The 7,510-nt window shown below is 45.0% G+C and overlaps 1 long non-coding RNA gene across 1 annotated transcript in view; it reads right to left on the reverse strand.

Moving 5' to 3' along the window:
• The window catches only part of LOC104872075, a 183,510-nt gene that overhangs the window by 17,726 nt on the left and 158,274 nt on the right, over positions 1 to 7,510 (reverse strand). The gene's annotated exons all lie outside the window — the stretch shown is intronic.

Here is a 7,510-nt window from a genome sequence, read left to right on the forward strand (position 1 = left end):
TTTCAAAAAAAAAAAAAATTTTTTTTTTTTTTTTTTTTTTTTTTTTTTTTTTTTTTTTTTTTTTTCTATACCGGGAACCAAACTCAGCACTCTGTGCTTGCCAGGCAGGCTTGGTGCCACGGAGTTCAACTCATCCCTTACAACCTGAGTAACACGACAATGGGTACAGACTCCTGGAAAATGGCACGCCTGTCATGTGTCCTCTCAGCCGCGGGCCAGTGGAACGACTGGATGATGGAAGAGCTGATTCGAGAAGCAACTGCCAAAAGGACATAAAGGGCCCCCAGCCCGGCAACTTGGACGTTAAACACTACTCCAGAGCACAGGAAATATGGCGCCGCTGTGATTGTGGGGACCACGGAGCCCAGTGTGGATGGAGCGGGACGGGGCTGATGTCTGACCAGGCTGCACCTGTGAACCCCGATTTCAGGGTTCTCACCCACCTTTTCCTTTTTCCCTCTGGAGTGAGCATCTTGTGCGGGCAGTGTGCAGTGTAGGTGACCGGAGTGCCAGACACGCGCCCCTGTGGAGGACGTTCTTCCTCAGGGGAAACCCTCCCCTCTCCCGCGGCATTCCACAGCAGCGAGGAAAAGCACCAGTGAGCACCGAGCGCAAGGTCCCTCTACTGTTGCTGGGGACACCTGCCCCTTCTAGCTGGGTCTGCGGCGCTCCCAGCCAAGTCAGTTTTGTACAGAACACACCCTCCCTCCAGGACCAGATGACTGGGTCAACAAATACAAACTATGAGTTCTAGCAGAAGTAGTGGCCACAGGACAAGGACAGAATGACTGGGTTACTCTAATTCTATACAGCAGAGAACAGGTGAGGCCCTGAGAGGCCAGGCTGGGGGCCGCTAGCCTAGCAATCTCATCTTTCTACGTAGCCTAAAGTCCACATTGGCTATTTGCAAACCATGGCTGTCTGAGGGAAACGAGAGATGGCTGCATGACGGTAGGGTAGATGTTTGCTGAAACTCACTGAACAGTCTATTGGAAAAGAATGAATTTTACTGTAATAAAATAAACTTTAAAAATTTATCACTGGAGCTGGGAATTTAGCTCAGTGGTTCATTGCCAGCCTGGCAAGCACAAGGTCCTGAGTTCAATTCCCAGTATCGAAAAAAGAAAAAATAACCCTTCATTTTCTTAGGGTCTTATATTAGTAGAGTCACACATGTGAAAAATATGTTCGATCCATTTCCACAGTAAAATTTTTCAGTTTACTTTTGTTTTCTTAACAGGGTCTCACTTTGTAGTTCAGCCTGGCCCTGAACTCACTATGTAGCCAAGGATGGCCTTGAACTCACAGCGATCCTCCAGCCTTCAGAAAGCTGGTATTACAGGTGTGCGCCACCATGCTTTTGTACAAAGAGAAAAGATTCCTGCCTACAGGTTTCCATTTATCTCTTGTCCCAATCCCACTCAGAGGTCTACGAAGCAGTCATTCTTACTTGTTACCGTCAGGCATCTTTTCCTCTGCCTGAGACTTCTCTTTCTGCTTTTGCCTTGAATTCTCTGCCCATGCTTGTTATTGGAAATACTCCTATGTTGAGGTGGATGGATTATAAGAAATGCTGCACAAATACACCATTCAAGGAAATTGAGAAAACTATAGAGGCAAGACGGCATCTCTGGCCTTCTATCCTTTTCTCTTGAAAATCCCCATGGGACAGATGTTGCACCCCCAAACCTGGAGGTAAGGTGAAAAGCAGAGAAACTCAGAGGGGACTGAATAGGTGTTACTAACTCCCCTCAAGTCTGCTACCATTAGACCAGATCCTGTTTCCTACAGTCACACTTTTGTACGGCTGTCTGTAATAAACAGTTGCCCCTGAGGCTTGGAGTTTTTCATCTGTAAAGGGTCTTGTGTCATGTAAAACTCATAAAATAATTGTGCATGCTCTGTTTTCCCAATCTGGGTTTTGTTACGAAATGTTCTGTCATGAATATTGTAGTGGGTAAGAAAAATATATGACATGTTTTTCTCTCGCGTGAAGCCCTAACCCCTAGTATCTGAGAATATAATTGTATTTGGAGATAAGACATTTCAAAAGACAGTGAAGTTAAAAGCAGACATTCTGGGTGAGTTTTGCAATCTGACCGGTGTCATTATGAGCACAGAAAGTTTGGAGATAAAAAACCTACCAGAGGGCTGGGGATTTAGCTCAGTGGTACCGCTGCCTGCCCTGCAGGTGCAAGGACCTGAGTTTCATCCCTGGTATCAAAAACAAAAGAAAAAAAACAAAAACTTACCAGAGTTGCGCAAACAGAGAGAGGTCTAGGTGAGTAGATAGAGGTCAGCACTTGCAAGCCAAGGAGAGGGGCATCAGGAGCAAAGAAATGGACAAACAAAAAACAAACTTGCCAACACTTGAATCTTGGGCTTCTGGTCTCTTAGAGTGATGAGAAAATGAACTCCTGTGGGTTAAGCTCCCAGTCTGCAATACTAATTTATGGGCTCTTGGCTAAATGAACACAACGCTCTGAGAATTAACTTAGTGATTATCTCATTTTAGAAACCAGGCCATGACGATTATATACTTTCCCCCGGGGCTAATGGAATAATTGAATTTGGTTTCTGAGTCTCTCTTCTCCATTACAAGATTTTACTCAGATATATTGTTCAGCGGTTCTGTTCCCATTTAATTGAGCCAAGGACTAAAATATCAGGAATATAAAGGAAAAGAAGGTAAATATTCCTTCCGGGTTGTCTATGGTCCTTTTTCTTTTGCATGACATTCTACCCGGGGCTGGGTCTCTGGTGAGGGTGTGTGATACTGCGCAGAAACCCAGGGACTCACATGTTTATTGACAGAGGATGCTTCTGCCTGAGAGAGACGGGAGACGGACTGGAAAGTGGGCCACCCTCGAACTTTCATTGTGCCTCACTTCGAATCCCGAGTCGCGGAGACTTTTCCGGACTCCTGACGTGGGAGGGCGAGGCGGGCAGGTCCGGGTCAGCCGGGCTCAGATTCGGGTCCTGCGATCCTTCAAAGAGGGACCCGCGCTGGCGCGGACAGCCCGTTTGTCTGCTGGGGAAGTCGGGGGTTTCGTTTGTGCCCAATTTTTTCACATGGAGCAGTAAGAGGCTTAGAGATACTAGCGTGTGTTTGGTCATCTCGACTGTAATTCTCTTTATATACTTTTAAAATTTTAATTTAATTTAATTTAATTCTTTTGGTATCGGAACTCGAACTCAGGACCTTGCTCCTGCGGGGCAGGTGCGGTGCCACGGAAAAAGTGCTGATTCCGTCTCGGAGATCGCCAGAGAAGTTTTGGTTACGTGCGACTTAGAAAAAGACAATTTTGGGCCCGGGATTTAGCTCTGCGGTTCCGCCTCCTGCCGCACAAGGTCCCGAGTTCCGATCTCCGGTAACCAAAAACAAACAAACAAATAAATAAATAATAAAAAAATAAAGAGAGAGAGAGAAAAGAAAAAGACAATTTTATGGTGGCAGAACACAGCCTATACAACTGAAGTGTACTTTGACTTAATGCAGCATTCTTTTGAGTAACTTAGCCCAGAGTGACTTCTGGACCACTTTATATTTACCCCTTTGAACTCGTTCCACACAGCCTCCCTACTGGTTGTGTGGTAAGACGGAAGACTAAAGAGCGGCAGAAAGGAGATAAGGAAACGTATAATTTAAAAAATTGTACTTAAAAATTTCAGCTTCGGGACACATAATTACCCAACGTTATAATCTTTTCTCCCTTTGGGCTACTCACTTCTAAATTCCAAAAATCTCATAGATTACAGTGATTTGGGCCCAAACCTTTCTCCTGAAAAATCTCCCTCTCACCTGTGAATAGACCATCCAATTCCACCTGTACATTGAGCCCTGGTGTTTGACAGATTCACAAATTTCATATATTTCTATCCGAAAACATAAACATACCCAGCTCCACACCAAAATGTGCCTGTCTCCCGAGGCTGTGAATTCTAATTTTTCTGAGTGTGTACAGCACTTCTCATACATTTAAACATTTATTGGTACATTTTAGGCACACACAATGGGAACTCTCACCACAGGGACTTTGCTCCTGTGCGCGACACATCCCACCTCTCTTCTCAACCCCGCTTCACACCCCTCCCCTACGTACAAAAGCTTTGTTTCCTGCTATCTTAACTTTTTTCCTTGCTCCTTCCTTTCTTTCTCTTCCCTCCACAGTGCCCCTTCCTATTTGGACACTTTCTTCCCATTTCCCCAATATCTGTTATACATTTTAGTCCTTATCTCCACTTTCAGTTTCTCTCACCAGGGAAATAAGTGGGTATTTAAAAACATGTGTTTGGTTTATTTTACTTAAGAATGTGGTGTTGGGGTCCATCCATTTAGCTTTAAACTTATGAAGCTCAACCTTCTTCATGACAGAGTAATACTCCAATGTTCCCCCCCACACACAGGGTCTCACTGTATAGTTGAGACTGACCTGGAACTCACTATGTAGCCCAGGCTGGTCTCGAACTCACAGTGATGCTCCTGCCTCAGCCTCCCGAGTGCTGGGATTACAGGCGTGCACTACCACGCCCAGCATCCAATGTATTTTTTAAAAACCCACATCTTTATCCATCCTTCCATTGGTGGACATTGGGACTGTTTCCAAGATTTAGCTATTACAAACTGTGCTGCTATAAACATGAGTGTGTATATATTGTGTACTGCACTCCTTTAACTCTGCCTAGCAAATCTCTTTGTGCTTCCCACTTCTACACCCTAAAAAGCACTTTTCTGTGATGGGAGTTAACAAAACGCTAAGCTACCTGTGGGTGGGGTGAGTTGAGGTTCCCCTCTCCTCTTTGGGAACCTTCTCAGACCTCATCTGGTGACAGTTCTGCACAGATAAATTAGATTTTTTGTTTGGCTTGATGAAAAACAATCCACTGTCATTGGAGGGACTCCGAGACCACTATTAGCTGGGTATTAGCTCAGGCCTTTCCCACCCTCGGACTGTGCACCCCTCAAATGATTGCTGAGAAGTGCCTCTGGGCTTTCCCTTCATCTTGGCTTATTCGGGAGTGGTTGTTGGAGAGCCTGTCACGGTTCCGACATATTTTTCAGGACTTTGGTTCCCTCGCCATCGGCCCTTTTCTCCTGCTTTATCTGACTTTTGCCTCAATTATCAGACACTTAAGGAAAATGGGGAAATCTGACTAATGATAGCTTGGCATTTTGTTTTCCTTAGTGGAGGAATGGGTGACATTCCTAAACTGCTATTTCAGCATAGTAGAGGCCTTGGGCTATAGAGCAAGGGATAAAATGGATAACTTCTGACTGGCTACATCTAGCTTTTAACGTAATGGAAAATTAAAAAACCCGAACAAGATCTTTTTAAAGTAACTAAAATCTATGATAAATTCAAATATGAAAGGAAAGGTTCAGAAACTTCTCATCCTCTCCTTAATCACTGTCATATTTGCGTACACCTTTACAATATATTAAAATGTGGAGAAAATTTGGCTATAAATGTGAGGATTTATTTCTTGGTCCATTTAATTCTCTTTTGTCTATGTGGCTGATTTTATCAAAGCCACATTGTTTTAATACTATGGCTATGTTATCAGTTTGGAAAAGCAAGAGACTTCCTACTTTGTTCTTTTTCAATACTGTTTTAGTTATCAAAGGTCCATGAGATTCCATATAAAATTTAGGATCCATGTTGTTTTGTGAGACAAAGATTCTGTCTTTTGATGAAATTCTAGCTCCGCTCCTCTGAACTCCCCACTAGACCAGGCTTTAGGTTTGGCTTATAAAATCTCAACTTAAACCATCCCACTGGCTACGGCCCTCCGGATTCAAAGACTTCATACCACACCACCGCAGTCTCTGATCACTCAATTCCTCAACCCCGGACAGCTCAAGGCTGCCCCAGGAATCTGTCACAGCCAACAAGGAATGTGACCCCCATTGTTTTCTTAGACCATTAACAAAGAAAGGACTTACAATTGTGAATCCTCTCTTTGTTCTTTTTGGGTGCACACGCTTCTCCCCCAAGTTGGGGGTGTTTTTCTCAAGGGCCTGAAAGATGTTTCCTTGAAAACGCAGTCAACAGGAAGGACAGGACCTCTGCCTTCCAGTGTTTTTGGAAAGATTGGGGCCCTGTTTTCCATAATTGCCCGCTAGCAGACACAGCTGTCCAAATCACATTTACATTGCCCCTCGCTTTGTGATTTTTCATTTCCCTGACACTGCTGAAAGTGTCCTCCCCTCCTCTCCGCCCGACTCCGTTTAGATGCCATTTACTTTTGTGTCAGGCAAAAATGAGCTCAGCTCATGTTGAACCCACCCTCCCATTAAACTAGACATTACTAATTGAAATCTGTCCTTACCACTCTAGCTAATGTCTGTTTTTATCTTTGATAATGCGATTATCTTGTACAGATTTTTTGGGAGAGAGAAATTGGATCTCATATTTTACTATAAAATCTTGCAGTTTCATGTGCTGGTAAGAGCTTGTCTCCATGGAAGGAAGACCCCCAGAAATGCACACACACACACATACACACACACACACGTGCGTGTACAATCTGGGGATTTCAGTAAATACTGTATGGTAAATTGTCTGACTTTGGGGGTGTCTGCTTGCTATTATGGGCCGTAGCTTGAGTCTGTCTCTCAGAAGTACATCTGAGAGTATTACTGTCACTTATAGGTAGGCCATTGGGGAGCTATCAAGGCATTTTTTTTCAATGTGGTGTTCAAATCATGCCCAACTTGAAGGGTAATGCAGTGAAAGTAGGGGTCTCAGAGCAAGGGGGCCAAAGAAAACATTGAATATTCCCAATTCCTTGCCAGCCACAACTTTTTCACACTAAGGGATAATATTTGGGGAGCCAGCTGCTGGTGAGAAAGGAAAAATTCTGGTAAGCCCTTTCCTTTTCCTCTGACAGCCACAAGGGTCACAGCCTGACCAGTGGCTGCCATGTTTCTCACCTGCCACTCGCAGCCCAGGAGCAGCATAAAAAATCTGTCCCTACTGGCGAAGCCCGGGGAGGCCCCAGGGCATGTTGCTGAACTTCGCCAGAGTCCCTGATCCCAACAGGCCACGATGAACACTGCTTTCTCCAAGAAAGGCCACACAAGTCACAGCAGCCACAGTTCTTGCCCCTACCCAGTCCATTTTGTAGACGCATGGGGGCTCTCTTTGGAGCGTTTGTCCCCAATGCCCAGAAGCTCTAGAAGATACTGGTCCCGGCTGCAACAGGCTTGAAAATTGGACCTAATTCACAGGGAGAGAGGGCGGGACAGCTCTGCACAGCTCTACCTACAAATATCAACTCCCTCTGATACTGCTCCCAAAGGCCTGGAGCAAGTCTGCAAAGCGCAGGATGCTGCTTGTGCACAGCTGCTCCTTCTCCTGGGGGTGCCTCCTGGGCCCCCTCATTGTTCTGCAGCTGAGGTCCTGACAGAAGCCTGCTCTGGTTATCATATTGCCTGCTGGAGATTTTTTATCTTGGTGGAGTGGCTGAGAAGCAGCACTAAAAGGCTGTGATAACACGGACTGATTAA

The sequence above is a fragment of the Fukomys damarensis genome, unplaced genomic scaffold (assembly GCF_012274545.1).
Source record: "Fukomys damarensis isolate Sample0158 unplaced genomic scaffold, DMR_v1.0_HiC HiC_scaffold_7, whole genome shotgun sequence".
Lineage (NCBI taxonomy): Eukaryota > Metazoa > Chordata > Mammalia > Rodentia > Bathyergidae > Fukomys > Fukomys damarensis.